General features: G+C 42.0%; 1 pseudogene; it reads left to right on the top strand.

Moving 5' to 3' along the window:
• Window positions 1-9,833: 9,833 nt before the first annotated feature.
• Window positions 9,834-10,535, top strand: LOC123818493 (annotated as a pseudogene).
• The last annotated feature ends 10,589 nt before the right edge of the window (window positions 10,536-21,124 follow it).

Raw genomic sequence — 21,124 nt, 5'->3', positions numbered from 1 at the left:
AAACATTGGCAAGGACAAATTAAAAGTGCTTGGTATCTGACTGGATATGGAACTGAAAGACAGGAAGGAGTTAGTGATAACAAGATTTGAGGTTTGTACAGCTGCAGTTACGTTCTTTCTCTACTTTGTCTTGTGTTGAATTGTACTAGGTCATTTCTGTAACATACATACTCTAATGATGATGATGTTGGAGATTAAAAAGCTTAATAAGATGATTCTAAAAACAACTCTATACTTATAAATTCAACATCTCAGATGAAAAGTACCACTGTTAAAACTACCAAAATTCACCCAAGAGGGAACAGATAGGATAAATAGTTACATAACAAAAGGGAAAACTCTCCAGTGCCACGTAGTTTCACTAGTGAATTTTACCAAACATTTAGGACAAAATAATCATCATTCTACACAAGCTCTTCCAGAAAATGGAAAAGGAAAGAAAACTTCCCAACTCATTTTCTGGCGCCAAGGTTACCTGATACCAAAACCAGATAAAATACAAAAGAAAAAAACAAATCAATGTCCCTCATGAACACAGTAGCAAAAAAAAAAAACCAAAACCCTCGAAAAAAGTTAGCAAATTGAATCTAGCAGTGTGAAAAAAAAAACAACAACTTAGTGACTGAGTTTCATTTACCCCAGGAACTGAAGGCTGGTTCAACATGTGAAAACTTAGTATTACTCACCATATTAACAGACTGCACAAGAAAAACTACATGTTTTTCATCAATAGATGGCCCACCACAGAAAAAATGCACTTGGCCGAAATCCAACTTCCATGATTTTAAGAACTCAAGTACCGTGAACTCATGAAACAGGTTCATCTGTTTTCTAAAAAAAAAAGAAAGAAAAAGTCAGTTTAACCAAGATGTGGAAAAATTGTTTCTTTAACCCCAAACAGAGTCTAACCCATTTAGAGGTCATTGGTTGTTTAATAGCTGTAGAAATGGCTACTGCCTGTGATCAGAAAGACTGGAGGTGTGACTTGCTTCACAACAGGATTCAGTGGCTGGGGCTCCTGGCCAGGTGAATTTTGCCTGGCTGGATTTAGGCTTCCCAAACAAGACTGCTTACCGCTGCAATTCAGCACCCCACCTCCATCCCCATCCAAGAGGCTGCATTGCTGAAATGGCAGAGAGAGGGTGAAAAGTAAGGAGGAGGCGGTAGCACTGGACATGGTCTTGGGAGTCTCTCCAAGAGCACTGGTCGCTATGCTTTTCTTTCTATCTTAAAAACTTTGTACATTTACAGAGAGCAAACATATAGAATGTATACATAAGTTACACAAAGTATGTAGCTGTCTTCATATCAGTGTTCCAAAAACAAACAAATGAATAAACAAATCAGGAATAGAGGGGATGCTGATAAAAGACATTTACAAGACCTAGAGCTAACTTCCTACTTAATGGTGAAAGACTGAATGTCCTCCACCCCCAAACTAATACTGTATATCAATTATAATTCAATTAAAAATTATGTTTTTAAAAGATCATACAGCTGTGCTTTGTATAAAGGTTAAAAGTAAAAGCAGGAAACTCAGTTGGGCAGTTACAGTGCTTCAAGTAAGGGATTTTGGTGGTTTGGACAAGGACAGAGTTCCTCAATCTCACCACTTGCCACACAGGGCTGGATTAGTCTTTGTTGTGAAGAGCTTTTCTGTGCATTTTAAGATATTTAGCTACATCCCTGGCCTGTACCTGCTAGATTCCAGGTAGCAACCACATTGTGACAAGATTCAAAGTTGTGATAACAAAAATTGCTCCAGACATTAAAAAAAGACACATAGGCCAATAAAACAAAATACAGTGCCCAGAAATAAACCCATGCATATGTGGTCAACCAACCCTAGACAAGGGTCCCAAAAGCACAATGAGGAATGAAGCACTTCCTCAACAAATGGTATTGAGAAACCTGGACCACTGTCTAGCACTTCACACACAGTCAACTCAAAATGGACTGATTACAGACTTGAATGTAAGACCGAAACTGTGAAACTCCTTTAAGAAAACAGGGGACAAGGTCCTTGACATCAGTTTTGGTGATGATTTTTTTTATTATGCTTTGTCACTAATCAGATCTTGACACTCTCCCGCTTATAACCAACCCTCCAGTTGTTTCCTACTACAATATACATGGGGTGAAATCCCAACTCCTTAACATAAAGCTGGTTTTATACTTTTACATTGCCTGGTCCTGGCTTACCTATTACCTCATTTCGTATCATTTCCCTTTGACCACTGTGCTCCAGATTTGCCCGCCATCTTTCTGAAGGTCAAAAAATGATGAACTTGTTCCTGCCTCGGGGCCTTTGAACTTACCTTCCATCTGATACAAAGTTTTTTTCCTACAAATTCTTTTCTTTTGCTTGGCTGGATGACCCTTGTCTTTCGAATCACGGGTCATGTGCCACCTTGTTAGAAGCAGACATTGCTGTCCACCAGGGCATGATCAATTATATCGCTTGTGTGTTTTCTTCATAAAATTTATCCTTAGAAATTATTTTGCTGCTTTTCTTCTCCAAAAACTAGAGCATAAGCTCTGTGAATGTAGAAATGTTGTCTTTTTTTGTTCACCCCTGCATGTCCAGTCCCTGACCCGTGGCTTAGTAAACGAATCAGGTGTATGAATGCACGTACTAGGAGAAACATGATTTTACCTTTAGAAATGACTAAGTCTTCAAAGAGCTGGGTTTTACTTTAAAGTGCAGAGTGGCAACAGGTCTGCCAAGGAAAATGTTTATTACCAGGGCAGATAAAAGGGCTGGAGGAGTCTTAATGTATTCATTGAAATTGTACCACGACATGAAATTTCTAAGAGAGCAGTGTTTCTCAAAGTGTGGTGTCAAGGCGTCTTGAATCGCTAGAGGTCTCCCTCCAGATCTAATGAAGATGTCTGGGTGTGGAGCACAGGAATCTGCCTTTTAAAAGTGTCTTTGTGTTTCTTATGTGTACTGAAGTTGAGGAAGCAGGTAGAGAGGAGCTAAATCAAAAGATTCAGGACTGAGCCCTAAGGTGGCCTATCTTTTAGGGTGGAAGGAAAACCGGGGCCCAAGAAGCAGACAGGAATGGTGAGCTGCAGGTACCGGGGAGAACGTCTCAGCCTGAAGGGGGCCACAATCACAGCTCTTCCACTGGTCTGCTAGTCCGCTCGGGCTGCCGTAATGCTCCAGTCCCACAGACTGCATGGCTTTTAAACAGCAGGAATTTATTTTCTCAAAGTTCGGGAGGCTAAAAAGTCTAGGAGCAAGGTGTTAGCAGTGTCTGGTTTCTGGTGAGAGCTCCCTCCCTGGCCTGCAGATAACTTCCTACTTGGTGCATCCTCCTGGGGCCTTTTCTGCTTGTGGTGCTCTGGTGTGTGTGGAGCCGGTGGAGTGGAGGTGTCTTTCTTCTTAGGAGGCCAACAGTCCTATCAGACGAAGGCTGCACCCTGATGACCGTATTTAACTTTAATTACCTCCTTAAAGACACTCTCCAAATATAGTCATTTGGGGGTTAGAACTTCAATAGTAAATGAATTTTGCATGGATACAATTCAGTTTATAGCAATTGGTACTTCCCTTCATCAGTGAAGAAAACCAGTTTGACATGATGTAATTCAAAAATATAACCACATCAATACTAAATTCTTGTTCTTTTAGGCTATAAAGCAAAGTCGACTAAAAACAGTGTTCTTATTTTGATCAAATATATATATGAGATTTTTCCAAGGTTATCAAAATATACATTTGATTTGGGTTTTGGTGCCAGATACTCAAATTAGGTGTGTGAATAGTGACCATTTAATGGAAATATAAAACTACTTTGTGGATAACTAATACCTGACCCTCGTTCCATTCAGAATGTAAAATGTGGTATCATTTCCTTTGTCCCAAAAAACATCATTTTGCTTTTTAAATTCCCTAATGACTTATCAGTAATTTGGCTTTACAGACATGGCAGGCAGGTGCTGCAGACACGGACACTAAGTTCACGCACACAAGTCCCGAAAGATGCTGAGACCGGCAGAAACGAAGGTAGGCACTTTTCTTGCTTGAGGCCTTTTGAGTAATTTCAAATATGTTTTATGAATTATTGCATTTGCTTCTCTCTCACTTGTTGCTAATATTTGAGAGAATAATTATGTGATATTTCATATCAACTTAAGGTAAACAAAAACAAAAGGAAAAAAAGAGCAGAACCCAAACAGCACCGGTCCCAGCATAGGTCAACGTCTTACCCTTCCGATGACTGTGTGTTTTGCTTTCCATCATCTTCTGGAAGCCAGATGGATTCAAGTACTTCTGGAAGGGTGATAACAACCTTCAAGTACTGAAGGTATTTTTGTTTATATTAGATTATTTTTTAAAATTGTTAAAACTCCTTCATAACTTCTGTTTACTCAACAAGTATTTCTTTATTGAGAACACCCACTATGTGCCAGGCTTAATGGTAAACAGGCCGTGACCCCATCAGCCAAGGGGCTTTTATCGTATTAAGCAATAAAGACAGATAAATGGTCCGTGACAATGCAGAAGAGTGCTGTGACTTGGTACGCATGTCTTAAGGGGACCAGGAGAAGTTTTGAGTAGGAAATGATATCTAAATAGAGAATTAGAGGATGAGTAGGCCTTTTCCATACAAAGCCATGGGAGTAGAATTCAGGAAGGTTTATTACAAACTAAAAAAGTAACCACTGCTGATATTTGGGGTGTCTGATTCTTTTCCGGGTAACATGCTTGCACTTCTATGTCTTGATTTGTCAGTGGGCTAATAAGAGTTCTTGGTCGTAAGCAAAGGAAACTGACTCTGACTGATTTCAGTGGGGAAGGAATTTATTGAAGGATATTGAGTAACCCACAGAATCACCAAGAAGCCTAGAGAACCAATCTCTGAACATGGATAGGAACAAAGTGAAAACTTTGCAACCAGAACCACAGGTGAAATCATGACACAGAGCTCAGTTTGGTGAGGGCACTTGGCCACCACTGCCACTACTAAATCTGGGTGCCTCGACTTGCATTGTCATGGTCAGTAAATGCCACCCCTGCCATCACTGCTACTATAGCCACTAGACCCTATGTATTTCTGCCACCACTACATAATGGAGGCTTCTTTGTGTCACTAGCTCCTAGGCAGTATTGACTGAGCCTGGATCACATGCCCATGTCCCAGCTGCGTTGGAAGTTGGGAACATAACTTCTGGCCTATTCACCAAACATAGGAAGGAAAATCAGATACTGGGCAGTCAAATTATAATAAATGTTCTCTACGTTCAACTCTAGATAATATCCATTGATTAGATCACTTAAATTATTCCTTTTTCTCACCTACCTTTTCCTCTCAGTTCCTTGTTAGTTGTATTACAATTAGTTTTAACATTAGTTAATTTGACATCAATAAATACGAGGTGTGTTTGGAAAAAGTCCAGCCATTGTTAATATAACAAGAATAATTTTCACAACATAGATTTAACCTTGCAGCCAAGGAGAGTGGACTGGAATACACATGCATAAACAATGACAACTTTACTGTACTAGTCAGTGGGGCAGTAGATGCTGTTGAGTGAGCATGTGTACTGTGTAGCGATTGCATTCAAAATGACTGAGCAAATAGAGCAACAAATCTGTATCAAATTTTGTGTTAAGCTTGAACATCCCTCTGCAGAAACTATTTAGATAATTCAGAAGGCCACAGCTATTGGCAACTGGTAATTGGCAGCTTCATCATGACAATGCACCCACTCGAGTATCACGTCTCATGCAGAGTTTTTGGGGAAAACATCAAATCACTCAGGTGACCCAGCCCCCCTAGAGCCCAGATTTGGTGGCCTACGACTTTTGGCTATTCCCAAAACTAAAATCACCTTTGAAAGGGAAGTGATTTCAGACTCTCAGTGAGATTCAGGAAAATACAATGGGGCAGCTGATGGCGATTGGGAGAACCGTGTGAGGTCCCAAGTGCTTATTTTGAAGGAAACTGAGGTATCATTGTCTTATGTACAATGTTTCTTGTATCTTGTATCTTCTTCAGTAAATGTCTCTATTTTTCATATTGTGTGGCTGGATATCTTCTGGACAGAACTCATATACTTGTAATTCTACTTTTTGTGTCATCAATTTTAGTCAGTTATTTTACTCTCTTTTATATAGGCACCCCTACTCTTTCCTCCAACTTTTCTCCCCACTGTATTGTTTATGTTTTCAGTAGTTAGCATTTATAGTATGATCTACAGCCAAAACTACCTTACTCATTTCTTTGTTCATAGACTTACTTTAAAGGTTCAGAATCAATAATCAACATTTACATTATTGTTACTATATAAATACTGTCATTGCAGCACCAAGTCTTGTGCTAGGTAGGAGTCTATGTTTCCCTTATATTGACCTAATATCAAGGTTACTGGGACTCTCAAAGGAGAATGTTTCAAGTCACTACATCAAGTCCATGTATTATCCCATCAGTTGCTTAAAACTATGCTATGTGTTAGTATTGCTTGTACTTGAACCATGACTTTCTTGTACAGTTTTTTTTGTTTTTCTTAGAATTTCTAGTTCTAACATTTGTTTTCCATTTTTGACAGAAAGTGAATGTAGCTTCATCACAATAAGCAGATTTTCCATCCTTTCAATCATGGCATTCATTTCTTTTCTCTGGAGATGTTCTTGCTGGCCTGTTAGAAACTAAACCACTTCCAATTCTTTCAAATTCAATTCTTTTTTATTCTACCAAGGGAAAAATTAAGAGAAAGAGAGAACAGAAAAGGAATGAAAGGAGAAAAGAAAGAAAGGTAGGTAATTATGAATAATTTAATGCAAGATTTGGTCATTATAGGATTCTTTACCTTATTAATTAAGAAAAACAAAATCTGCAGAGAATTTTGATGCAATATAAAGGAGTAAGTGTTTAACATTGTAGTTAGCATGGACCTAATCTAATAGTGTCCTTTTCATTTTTAAAAAATACTCAGAAAACTATACAGACAGATAAAAACACACTTCCCAACTTTTGAGTAGTGTTTCAGGGAAGAAGTGGTAGAGGGGTGAGGTCGTGGGGGTGGTCTGTATGTTCTTAAAGCATGGGTAGGGGAGATACTTAGTTTTCAGTGTTGTCTGTTCACACAGGTGTATTCTGAAATGTCCATCATTCTGTCTGGTTCTCAGTCATGGATGCACACGGTTTGCCACTGAGATGTCTTCATCCCAGCTTGCCCGTTCCTTCAGGTGTAGTGGTTCTCTCTCTGTTTCTTCCATGTCACGTATATGGGCATGGGCATAATTCTGCTTCCCACTGCCATGCAGGAGTATTAAACCCAAGGCTGTTTGAAGCCTGGTCAGCATTACCTCCTCTCCCAGGCATTGTGAATATGCCAAGGCTCAGACTGCAGCCTTCTTTCCCCCCCTTAGACTCCGTGTATTTCTGTAGAGTTTTACTGCTTCCTTGGTGCTCTGTGAATCAGGATACAGGGCTATTCTTTTGGGGATCTATCCATGTCTGTGTTCTTAGCACTTCCACACAATGTCCTCTTCCTCCTCAGTCTGGGGAAATTTCTCTTTTTATTGCAACTTGGGGTCAGATTGTGGGGAGGTGAGACTCATCCTCGTTTTTCCAATTGTATTTCTCCCAAATAGTTTATGTACATGTGGAAGCTTTTCTAGTAACCTCATAGCTTACATTTTTAGAAATCAAGTTCAGGCAGGAAGACCTTTTTTCTGTTTACTACCCTGGTTTATCTCTTCCTAAAGCATTGAGCTCATAGCTGCCTAGCTACTTAAAAAGAGTATGGGAGGAGGAATAAGGAAAAGATGAACTAATAGGAAAAAAAACATTAGTATTTCAAAAATATTATCATGTCTTGGGGATGTACAGTATAGTATAGGAAATGGAGTAGCCAGAGAACTTACCCGCATGACCCATGGACATGAATAATGGCAGGGGGATTGCCTGAGGGAGTGGGGTGCTGGGTGGAAGGGGCAAAGGGGGAAAAATTGGGACAATTGTAATAGCACAATCAATAAAATTTTTAAACAGTGAAAAAATATTATCATGCCTTAGATAAACTTGTTGAAATGACAAATGTACAGAATAATATTTGCTAACATTTATCACTTCCCATGTACCAGACGTGTTTTAAGAGTCTTACATTATCAGCTAATCCAATCATCACAATAATTAAATAGGTACCATTACTGTTCTGATATTACAGAAAAGGAAACTGAGATACAGAGGAGTCAAGTAATTTCTTTTCAGTAGTCTTGGAGCTTGTATTCAAACCCAAGAAGTCTGGCTCTGTAGTTCCCCTTCTTAAATACTACATCATTGGTCCTCAGATGACCCCGCTCCCCTCCCAGGACATTTGGAAATGCGTAGAGGCTGTGGGTCTGGTTTTCATAAAGACAGGGAAGAGTTACCGGCATTTAGTGGATAGGGGCCCGGAATGTTCAGTGTCCGGCAGTGTGAGGGATGGTACTGAACAATAAAAAATTGATCCATCCAAAATCCAAATTTAACTCTTCCCGAGAAACAGTGCATTATGTTATTCTGGCTCTAAATTGCCAAAAGTGACTCAAAATTTTTTAAAAACTTAAATAGACTACTATTTACAGATAATATTACAAATGTTATCCAAAAATAAGTTGATAAGCAGATTTTCCACTTAGTCCCTTTTAAGATTTTCTGGGAATAGGTAAGTCCCATGTTATATGTAATATTCTCTTCCAGAATATGAAAGGATATAGAATGCCTTTTAATTGATTTTATGAAGCTAATAAAACAATAAAATTAGATTTTGAGAAATATTACCAGACACACTGAGGGAATTTCATTATGATAAAAGGATCAATATATCAGGAAGATATAACAATTATAAATGTATTCATGCTGGTGTGAGTCGAACAGTATCCTCCCCCAAATTCATGTTCACCCAGAACCTCAGAATTCGACCTTATCTGGCGACAGATTATTTGCAGATGTGACTAGTTAATATAAGGTCACACCGAAATGGGAAATCGGGGTGTCCTAAATCTAACGACTGGTGGTGTGGTAAGAAGAGAGGAGGGCACACGGAAACGACCCGGGAGAGACCACATGAACCCCGAGCCAGCAGCTGGAGTTACGCTGCGCCACAAGCCGAGCGGTGCCCGGGGGCACGAGAAGCTGGAAGAAGCAAGAGAGGATCCTTCTCTGGAGCCTTCAGAGGGAGCATGGCCCTGCCCGCACCCTGTTTGTGGAATTCTAGTTTGGCAGAACTGTGAGAGGATAAGTTTCTATTGTTTCAAGCCACCTAGTTTTTGATCATTTGTTACACAACCCAGGAGATAATACACCCAATAACAGAGCTCCAAGATACATGAACAAAAGCTTACGGAATTGGGGATAGACAATTCAAACTATTGAAGATTTCTGTACCCTACTTTCATTAATGTTGGAAAAATAGACAGAAAATCAGTAGAGTATATAAAAGGCTTGAATAACTCTATCAGCCAACTTAATATCTCCATATAACACTTCATCCACAGCAGCAGAATGCGTTCTCCTCAGGCTCACATGAAACAGTCTCCGTAAATGTAAATGGGTGGAAGCCATTCAAAGTATGTGTCTGATCACAGCAGAATTAAATTAGAAATCAACAATAGAAGGAGATTTAGGTGGTCTCCAAATATTTAGAAATTTAAAAACCCACTATAGAATAACCCATGGGTCAAAGATAAAATCACATGGGAAATTAGAAAATACTTTGAACTTGAAAAACTTCATTAAAAATGTATGGGATGCAGCCGAAGCCTTGCTCAGGAGGAAACTCATAGCTTAAAATTCCTGTATTAGAAAGGGGATCAGCTTTCCAGCCGACACCAAGCCATGGGCATCTCTCGGGACAACTGGCACAAGTGCCGCAAGACTGGGGGCAAAAGGAAGCCCTATCACAAGAAGTGAAAATATGAGCTGGGGCGCCCTGCTGCCAGCACTAGGATCGGCCCCCAGCGCATACACACCGTTAGGGTGCGAGGAGGCAACAAGAAGTACCGAGCCTTGAGGCTGGACGTGGGCAACTCCTCCTGGGGCTCAGAGTGTTGTACGCACAAAACAAGGATCATTGATGTCATCTACAATGCATCCAACAACAAACTGGTCTGAACCAAGACCCTAGTAAAGAACTGCATTGTGCTCATTGACAGCACACCGTTCTGACAGTGGTACGAGTCCCACTATGCACTGTACCTGGGCCGCAAGAAGGGGGCCAAGCTGGCTCCTGAAGAGGAAGAGATTTTAAACAAAAAACGATCAAAGAAAATTCAGAAGAAATATGATGAAAGGAAAAAGAACGCCAAAATCAGCAGTCTCCTGGAGGAGCAGTTCCAGCAGGGCAAGCTTCTTGCATGCATCGCTTCAAGACCAGGCCAGTGTGGCCGAGCAGATGGCTACGTGCTAGAAGGCAAGGAGCTGGAGTTCTATCTGAGGAAAATTAAGGCACGGAAAGGGAAATAAATCCTCCTCCCTGCTTTCACATTAAAAAGAAAAAGCAGATTCCTCTAATAAAGGTGATCTGTGTTTTCAAAAAAAGAAGGGATCAAATCAACACTCTAAGCTTTACCTAAAGAGACTAAAACGAGAACAAATAACCCGAAGCAAGCAGAAAGAAAAAAAAGATAAAAGTCAGAGCCAAACATCAATGAAATAGAGAACAAATACAATATAGAAAGTCACTAAACCAAAGGTTGGTTTTTTGAAACAACAAAATTGGTTTTGATGAACAAAGTCATAAACTTTTCACTATTCTGAGCAAGAAAGAAAAAAGAGAGAAAAGATACAAATTACCAAAATTGGGAATGAAAGGACATGATTACAGACCCTGTAGAAATTAAAAGTATTATAAGAGAACATTATGAATAACTTTTTGCCAAAAAAAATTAGACAACTTAAATGGACAAATTACTAAAAAGATAAAAATTAACAAAACTAATTCACAAAGTAATAGAAAATCAGAATAGAACAATAACAAGTAAAGAAAATGAATTGGTAACTGGAAATCTTGTCACAAGGGACAGCCCAGGCCCAGATGGCTTCACTGCTGGATTCTGCCTAACGTTTAAGGAAGGTAGATTACCAACCCTAGAAACGTGTTTTCAGAAAATACAGGAGGAAAAATCAGTTCCCATGCATTGAGACTCAGATGTCAATTGAGTCAAATCCATCATAAGGAAACTGCAGACCAGTGATTCTTCAAGAGCATGTTTATAAAGTTTGTTAATAAAATAAAAGGGAACTAAACCCAGCAATGATTTAAAAGAATGATACACTGTGTTCCGGGAATGCAAAGATAGTGTAGTACCTCAAAATCAGATAATATAATATACCATATTAATTGAATAAATAACAAAAACCACATTATCATTCCAGTAGACACAGAACAAGCATTTGATAAAATCCAACACCCGTTAAAGGTAAAAACTCAACGCGCTAAGGATAGAAGGGACGTCTTTCTCAGGGCATCTGGACTCCTGAGGGTCCGCACATCCTCCGTAGACACACCGTAAAGAGCTGGGAAATCCCGTTGCATTTACGAAGGTCCACATCCAACGCTTGAGAGCCTGAAGTTCAAGCCATTTGTGGCAATGTTAGGATGCTCATTCTGTATCCAAATATTTGGTAGGGAAGGAGGAGACTGAGTCTGCTCTCATGAATAGTACATCTAATAAGTGAATCTAAAATATTTATACCAAAGTGCTACATGAAGCAGAAGACTTACAGATGGCATGAGAAAGACAAAGACTTATCTTTGACTGGGGCTTTAAAAGAAGGCCTAGTTAGTGCTGGCTAGTGTGGCTCAGTTGGTTAGAGCTTTATCCCATAACCAAAGGGTTGTGGGTTTGATTCCTAGTCAGGGCACATACCTAGGTTGTGGGGTCCATCCCCAGTCCTGGTGTGCACAGGAGGCAACCAATCAATGTTTCTCTCTCCCCTTCCTCTCTTATCTAAAAGCAATGAAAAAAAAAGTCAGTGGGTGAAGAAAAAAAATTCTTTTTAAAGTCTGGTTGTGAATGAGGAAAGAGAGGACTACATTTTTTTTTTAATTGGAACTTGAGGTATTATTATATCATTATTCAGGCACTGAAATGTACTAGCAGAGGACTCAGGTGTTTTGCTTTTAATTTACTGAAGAAATAAAGGCATTTTAGTTTACAAATAGACTGGGTTTTTTTTCCATGAAAACTAATATTCATAATTTTGGGATAACAATGACCTCTTCAAAAGAGAAAAATAAAATGTAGGCATTAGACATTAAAATTATTTTGAAACTTTTTTTAATTGGTAGGTTAATTAAAATAAGAGCGCATGCTCCCTGGAGGCGAGGGCAGCAGGAGTGGACGACTGGACGCAGGTCTGACTGCGCTCCTGCCAGACTCCACGCCGGGGTTGCCCGTGTGACTAGTGTTTATAATGGCCCAAATTAGTTGACGATCCTCAGTTTGGAGAACTATAATGCTTTCCAGGATAAAAGTTCAATTTACCGAATCATTCAAAATTTCAGAACAGCAAAAGGTAGTTTAAAAATATTTTTTTTGTTTTTCAATTACAGTTGGCATGCAATATTAAATTAGTTTCAGGTGTACACCACAGTGATTTGACATTTACGTAACTTACAAAGTGATCACCCCAATAAATCTGGTACTCATCTGATTAACAAGAGACAGTTTTAATGAAGAAAACCTAAAAAGAGACTTTTAGAATGTGTGCTAGTAGAAAAGCTGTGCGCTGTGATCAGCAGGCCTGAGGCCCCATGCTGACATTTCCCTACTGAACTTTTTTCTCTCCATTTCCTCTTCAGCAGAGGCTGAGACATCAGGAAGCTGATGAAGCTGAAGCTTCAGGGCCCCGCCAGGGCCGAGGGAGGGTCCTTAGCACTGCCCTTACAGGGTCTTACGCTTTTGTAACACCAAGGTGCAGGGCCAGAGATTTCCCTACAATTTAAATGTGCCCTAGGGTACCTGGTACTGGAAGTTGAGTATTACAAGAAGAACACGGTTTGAAATGTTTGGAGCCAGAGAAATAAGCCAGGCGGCGGGGGACAAATACCATATGATCTCACCTTTAAATGGAGTCTAATCAACAAAACAAGCAAGCAAAATATAACCAGAGACATTGAAATTAAGAACAATCTGACAGTAACTGGAGGGGAGGTGGGAGGGGGTAATGGGGGGAAAGGGAGAAGGGCTTTTCAGGAACAGCTATTAAAAAACACATGGACAAAACCAAGGAGTGGGGGGAAGCAGGGGAGGGAGGTGGGGATGGTGGGGGGGGGGCGGGAATGGAGGGGGTAAATGCAGACAACTGTACTTGAACAATAATAAAATAATTTAAAAAACAAAACAAAAAAGAGAAATGTATGGAGTCAGAGAGTGGATTGTGGAAAATGTCCATAATTAAATAATGTGAAATTGTTAGCAGAGGATCTGTTTTCATCAATACCTATCAAAATAAAGAGTCTGTCTACAAACTTGATATACTTGATAATGCGGCATATAGTTACAAAGGCACCATGCTTGTTTATTCATGGGAATCATACAAAACAATTTTTCCCAAAATTTTTTTTTATGTAGGGCACAGGCTTGCAGCTGAGCAACAGTTAATGTACCTGTGTATGAAGACACGTTTGTTTATTTTCCATCCTTTCATTTTAGGAAGGAAATGCTGCTCTGGCTAGTGTGTCTCAGTGGACTGAGCATCAACCTACAAACCAAGAGGTCACTGGTTCGATGGATTGAGTGCGGGCCTGTGAACCAAAGGGTTGCAGGTTCAATTCCCAGTCAGGGCACATACCTGGGTTGCGGGAGGGTCCCCAGTTGGGGGCATGTGAGAGCCAAGTAGTTGATGTTTCTCTCACATGTCGATGTTCCTTTCCTTCTCTTTCTCCCTCCCTCCCCTCTCTGTCAAATTAATAAATAATTTTTTTTAAGATTTTATTTATTTATAGGGAAGGAGAAAGAGAGGGAGAGAAACATCAATGTGTGGTTGCCCCTCACATGTCCCCAGTTGGGGACCTGGCCCACAACGCAGGCACGTGCCTTGACTGGGAATCGAACCGGCAACCCTTTGGTTTACAGCCCACGCTCAATCCACTGAGCTATACCAGCCAGGGAAAAATCTTTTTATTAAAAATTTAAAAGTAAATAGAAAAAAAGCAAATTTTGATGAACCGTAAAAGAGGACAGACTGAATTACATTTCAATTCTCTGTGTACAAAAAATATATATTACAAAGTCATTATCCTATGAAGTGACAACATAACTACACTCTCCTCCCCACAAAGAAGTAGAAAAAAAATTAAGATAGAGATATGTCAAACAGTTAATAAAACTAGAATGTTATTTTTCTAGATTTTGTAATATTTGTGCTGTTTGTCAAGTTGCAAAATTTGTTATTTGTGATTTCTGTTACTAGTCTAAATAAGTACTCACGTATGTAGTACCTAGATTTGTATGCCATTTCTTATGGGGCCCTCCAGAGTGTCCACGCTCAAATCCCCATAAAACCCTGCCCTGCCCCTGCCCATTGTACGATGGCGAGGTGGTGGCGGGGGCAGGGGTGACATGACATTGCTTTGGAGAAGTTCTTATGGGCCCCACCTGCAGTGGAGCCCTTTACACATTCCGTGGGCCGAACTCCCTCACATGGCTGCTGCTGAGGCAGGGGAGGCTGGGATTTCCATCTGATCCCAGGAGAAGGGAGAAGCAGGTTTGGTGAACAGCTGACCGGGTTCTGCCACAAAGCTTTTCTCAGGGATTGCTGTGTGGATGTTGGGGGTCCTAAACTGGGGTCCTGTCAGCCTGGAGCACCCGCAGCCATCTTTCTCGACTGTGGAGAGGGAGTGTGACCACACCAGGAGACAGTTAACCACCACGCACAGAGAGGCAGGGCCAAGAGATGGAGAGGGGGCAAGGGAGGAGGGTGAGGGAGAGAAGGAGGAAGAGGAAGGGGATGGGAGGAGAAGAGGAAGAAGGAGGAGGAGAGGGGAAGTGGGAGAAGCACACTCCACTGTATGGTCAACTTCTTTGGCCAAGAACAACTGGACTTCCTAATTACGGGTGCCATCTTGACCAGCTACATAAGTGCAAAATTAACTTCGGAGCCCTTTGTTAAAAAATTAAGAATTTCAATACAGTAACAGCATAGCATTAAATCAAGTGTGGGGTCTGTCTGGGCTGGGGGCCCTGTGTGACGGCACAGGTCGCATGCCCAGGGAGCTGGCCCTGGGGGTCACGAACGCCCTTTGGTGCTTCTGCCAGCTCTGTGTCTCTGCCACAGCAACTAAACAGCATTGCTCTAGATTCCTACCCCAAGTGGGTAAACCCTCCAGTTTTGGAAATGACAATAAATCTGCAGTGTGTTTGTGAGTCCCGACACAGAGCTCTGTATACAGTGAGTGTCGATAAAATTGGATCAAGTCAGTTTTGCCTGGAGGCTGAGCCCTGGAGGTTTGTTCTGGTTCCAGAATTCTAGGAATCTGCCCATAGAAGTGTACATGCCTTTTGGCAAGAGATGTGTTGCCGAAAAGTTTGTGTATTCTTTAGTTCTTTGTAAACTAAACCCTGTGTTCAGTGCTTACACTTCAGGCAACTTCATAGGGAATCATTTTGTCAGGCCAAGAACCATTCCTTTCAAAAGTGCAGATTCTTAGCCCTGGCTGGCGTAGCTCAGTGGATTGAGCGCGGGCTGTGAACCAAAGTGTCGCAGGTTCAATTCCCAGTCAGGGTATATGCCTGGGTTGCAGGCCATGACCCCCAGCAACCACACAGTGATGTTTCTTTCTGTCTCTATCTCCCTCCCTTCCCTCTCTGAAAATAAAAAAAATATTTTTAAAAAGTGCAGATTCTCAAAATCACTTGCTAGAAATGAGGCACAGAGCTCTCCCCTAGCCCCCTGCTCTCAGTTCCGTGACAAATGCCTGCTCTGAAGAGCAGGGTCATCCAGGGCCTGAGCCCCTGCCCCGCGGCCTCTGCACACCACTCAGCCCTGACCTGCAGACAAAATTAAGAGTTCTCCAGAGAGGGTGAGTCACACACCCACCGCTATCTCTGGACTCGGATGGAGTTGACTGGATTCTGTGGCTCTCTGTGGCTTCCTTTAGAGACATTCCTGGTCATTGGTTGCTGTGTCCCCTTCCGAATCCCAGAAAGAAATAATTTAAGCATGTATGCCTGTCTGTCCTGACCAGAGTGGGTCTAGGTCTGAACACAGGGAAAGTGTAGTCATTCTAGGGTCATCATATCACCTCTCTCCACAGAGAACCTGTTGAAGGGAGAAGAGTCTCCAGGCCCACAAGGAGTCGAAAAAAGACACTGGCAAAATAAGGGACCATGGCAATCTGGATTCATTTTGTGATCCCACACACCAGCATCATTTTGCAACCAGAAGTGCCCTTGGGAGATCCCACCTCTTCCAGGAAGCCTTCCAGAGTAATTCAGAGAAGAGCTAAAAGCTCAGCTTTTTCTTGTCCATCTGGAACACTTAAGAGATCCCTGCCCTCATCCCTTTTATGGTTACCACACACAGAGGCAGTCAGTAAATATTTGATGAGTGAGTGAGTGAATGAATGAATGAATGAATTCCTAAGAAATGTATTGATCACTTATTCTGTGCCAGGCATATCTTCGGAAATACCAGCTGAAATCAAACATGGACCTTGGCCTCACAGAGCTTACAATGGAATGAATGATACAGCTACATCATGACTGCCTCCTTGCTCATCCACGGCTTCACTCTGCCTGGATAAGCCCCAAGTTGCTGTCTGTATGCATCTGTCTGCCAAGCACATTTGTAAAGTACCCACCGTGTGCCCAGAATCGAGAAACCCAGAAATCAAGCCTTGGTCCTGCACTTACGGATTTCACAAACTATTGGAGGCAGTGGAATGGCTGGGAGGGGGAAGGAGTGAACAGAAAACCACGTGAATTTACATCAGTGCGGTAAAGATCTCTAACTCTGAGAAGCAATGCAGCTTGTGGAAAGAATCCTGGCTTCCAAGTTCAGCCTGGCCACTTGCTTGTAACCTGACACAAAACAATGCATCTCACCTCATGGTCAAATCACATGAGATGATTGTAGGTGAAAGCACTCTGTAAGCTGTAAAGAACATTCAAAGGTTAATAAAGAAATTATTTTCCTTTTCTTTTTCTGTATTCCCCATTCAGTCTTGTCTGCCACAGTCAGACAGACAGAAGGGGCAAGGACACTTTCTTCTTGCATCTGTTATGGAAATTAAAGGAATTTTCTTGATGACAAAGCCATGTCTGTCCATAGCAATATTGTTGGACAGGTTTATTTGGATAAAACTAGTATTTCTCCCATCACTTTTGCATCAGCTTCTTTGCATAGTGGCCTAATTTCTTTCTACTAAGGAACGCTATCCTCCACAGTATCTCCTCCGCCCTGTGTTCTGGAGCCTGGACCCTCAGCGAGAGCCTGAGCAGAGGGCCCCACAGCCCTGAGGAGCTGCCAGAAGCAGGTTCCAAGCTGTTAGCCCAAGGACTCAGCTCCCCGTGGAGGGAACAGCTTGTTCCTGGAGTTCTACCAGCACCAAACCCTAGCCAGGAGCGGGGAATGGGCTGTGGACCCCCCACGTTTGAGCACAGGGCTCGGGGGAATGCTGCATTTGTTCCTGACTGGAATGCAATACACGCAGCTGTGCCTGTGGAAAAAATGGAGCCACACGTTACCCTGACGAGCCCAGGGGAGGCCTGCCAGGCAGCCTTGCAAACGCAGAGACCTACAGTAACCACAGAGGGTGGTCTAAAATGAAAATGTGTTAACGAAAAGCATTTCGTGTCCTCGGCCAGCATTTTCCCTTAACAAGGTCAGTCTTCACCTTAACTGAGCCTGACGTTTTGCATCTATGATAACACGCCTTTGGCAGGTCAGGTAACTTCCCTTTTCCCCAAACCCCTAGGGCACAAACTGAGACCACAAATCCCCTGTCTGTTATTTGCTATCATGTTAATTGTTGACGGCTAACTACCCTGTACCCACCTCTATAAAAGCAGTATGTGTCTGTCATTTTACCTTTCATCCAATTGCCCCGGTTTCCCGTTTTTTGTTTTCTCCAGCCCCCTGATCTGTCACCAGTAACTTCCTTAACCCCGCCCCCCCTCCGTGGCTCCGCCTCTGATCCTAATGTGTAAAGAAGGTGCTAAACTGCCATTCTCCGGAGTATTTCTCAGTCCCCTGAGATTCTGCTTCCTGGCAGTCGTTAGCAGCGGGGCTCAAATAAACTCATGAATATCCTCTGCAGGTTTGAACGTCCCTTACATGGACGCGCCTGAACGCGCTGTGTGCGGCCTCTGCTGGCTTCTGAACGTCCTTCTCCGTAACGCCAAAGCTCTCGGACATTTTTAGAAACTTGAAAAGTTATTTTCTTAATTTCCCCTTGACTATGGTAAAGTCATGATTTTTAGTCAATATTTTCACTTTTAGATTAGCACCTTATTAAATCTAATATGCTAGTTAAATACAATATGCAATAATATTCACAAAAAAACTGCTAAGTTTTTTATTTTAACAGGTATGAGATTAATTTAAAATAACCATCTGCAAACTATTTGTTGATGAATGAATTTTGAAATAACGTTGTGTTCTGTCAGGGAGCCCTGTGAACATTAAGACAGACTGGAAATTCACTGCGTGTTGCGTGGTGGCTTCAAAGAAAGACAAACGTGTTTCATGACCTACTCTGAGAACTCTTGAGATTTCCCCTGAGCTTTTTGGATAAATTTTAGCATTTTGTTTCTAAGTGGCAAGAAAGGAGAAGGTTTTAGGTGGCTGTCTGAGAAAATAAAACACATGAAGGTGGAGAGAATTCTAATCAAATGAAAAGTCCAATTAGATACATGATCACTATTGATTTTGAATGTTCCTTCAAGGTATTAAAGACTCTCAATTTCTGTTGAAAGAATTGTAATCAAATGAACATAACAAGGATCCGGGTAAAGAGTGCCCTTAGTCTAATTTTCAGAATTGTCGTTCGTGCGCAGTCATTAATTTACTGCATATTAGTACCAATGTTTCGTAAACACTCTAAGTTTAAACAGTGCTTCATTGTGGAGTTGACACAATGTGACCAAAACTAAAACAGGCCACAGCTTTCTCGTGAACATGTGGGACTTGATTAGAGCCTCAATCAAGGAAAGAAACTGCAGAAATACTTGTCGGGAACGGCCAGAGGAATTTGAACACGGGCTGGGCGTTAGGGATGCTAAGGAGTCACTGGTAACTGTGTTGGGAGCGGGCGGCGCTGTGGTGACCGCGAAATGTCCTTATTCCCCCGCAGTGCACACTGCAGCTCTTCAGGGGTGCAATGTCGTGGTGTCGGGATTTATTTTCAAATACTTCACAAAATAAAGCAAATATGGACAATGCTAATAACTCTTAAACTCTGGTGATGGGAATACGGGGGCTCCTTACACTTTCCCTCTACTTTTCTGTATTTGAAAATGTTGGTAACCACCACCAAAGTGAAATAAGGTGTCACCACTCAAGGGTCCAGCCCCACCGGCTCCCTCTAGTGGCTGCTCTTGTGGAGTTGCGTGCAAATGGACTGTCCTGGGAGGCTTGAGCGTCCCCAGCCTCACCCCTTCAACTGCCAATCGCTGCTGTCACACACTCACAAGGAGCCTCTCCAACTGTTCTGTTCATCCATATGTTGACTTTTCAAACTAGCAACTGAGGCAGACACCATTACTCCCTTTACCGGCCTGAATCTCACAGGTGTGATTCCCAGCTGGGATTCGCTGCTGTAGGACACATGTCGGACAGGGCTGGGGGGCTCTGTCTGTCTTGACTGAGGTGGGCAGGAAGGCTTTCAGGGATGGCCAGTAACTTCAACTTAAAAACAACACAACACTGAGACTGCAGGTGTTCCCTTTCCTTGGGGAGAATAGGTACATGCAGGGTGGCAGGGAAGGTGGAAAACATCAGACATTCTCTTAACTGACCTCCTCTGACCCACCCCCACCCCCGCCAGGTCACCCCTGACACTCCATTTCCTCCTGCTGCCCACAGCCAGGGCACCCAGAAAGCTCCTGGCTGGTAGATCCTTTCCTATTTCTTTCCCAAAACTCCTGCTCTCCCCAGCTGAGTGGTCTGCTTACCAAGGGTCTCTCTGTTTGATCCAAAACTTGTTTGTGCCAGTTCTTATCGCTGTGATTCAAGGACACACGGCCCAGTAAACCTAAGTGCAGTGCTCCTATCAGACAGCCCACACACATCTCACACACACATCTTACACACACCTCACACACACACCTCATACACACCTCACACACACCTCATACACACCTCACACATACCTCACACCTCACACGTACCTCTCATGCACACACATCTCACACACACATCTCACACACATCTCACACACCTCACACACACACCTCACACACACCTCACACCCATCTCACACACACATCTTACACACACCTCACACACACACCTCATACACACCTCACACATACCTCTCACACACACACCTCACACACCTCACACACACCTCACACACATCTCACACACATCTCACACACACACATCTCACATGCATACATCACACACATCTCATATACACACATCTCACACACATCTCACACACATCTCACACACACATCTCACACACATCTCACACACATCTCACACACATCTCACACACACCTCACACACACATCTCACATGCATACATCACACACATCTCACACACACACATCTCACACATCTCACACACATACATCTCACACAGACACACCTTGGACATATGTTGAAAGTTTCACAGTTAAATGAGCTTTTTCGTGTCTTCACATAAAATATGTAAGATGTTGAAGATTTCTTTTATTGAGATGATTCTCAACTTTTACCAATTATGTGAGTGAGCTAATCAACTCCATCCCGACAGTGTCAGACAAGAGGTTTTTCTCCACCCTACGATTCTCTGTCTAGATCTGAGTGAAAATAATTCAAAATCAGATCATTAAAAAAAATTTTTTCCACTGAGCGTGGTGAGGGAATATATGGATTTCCCCCTGCTGACTTATCTTCTGGCATCTTATTTACATCACTGTTAAGATCCACTCGCATTTTCTGAGTGTGCACGAATAATTGGGGACACTTCCCCC

The sequence above is a fragment of the Phyllostomus hastatus genome, unplaced genomic scaffold, assembly GCF_019186645.2.
Source record: "Phyllostomus hastatus isolate PE091 unplaced genomic scaffold, TTU_PhHast_1.1 phas_contig_283, whole genome shotgun sequence".
In the NCBI taxonomy this organism is placed as follows: Eukaryota; Metazoa; Chordata; class Mammalia; order Chiroptera; family Phyllostomidae; genus Phyllostomus; species Phyllostomus hastatus.
Note: the sequence above shows the minus strand (reverse complement) of the source record. Positions and strands in the feature narration are given on the sequence as shown.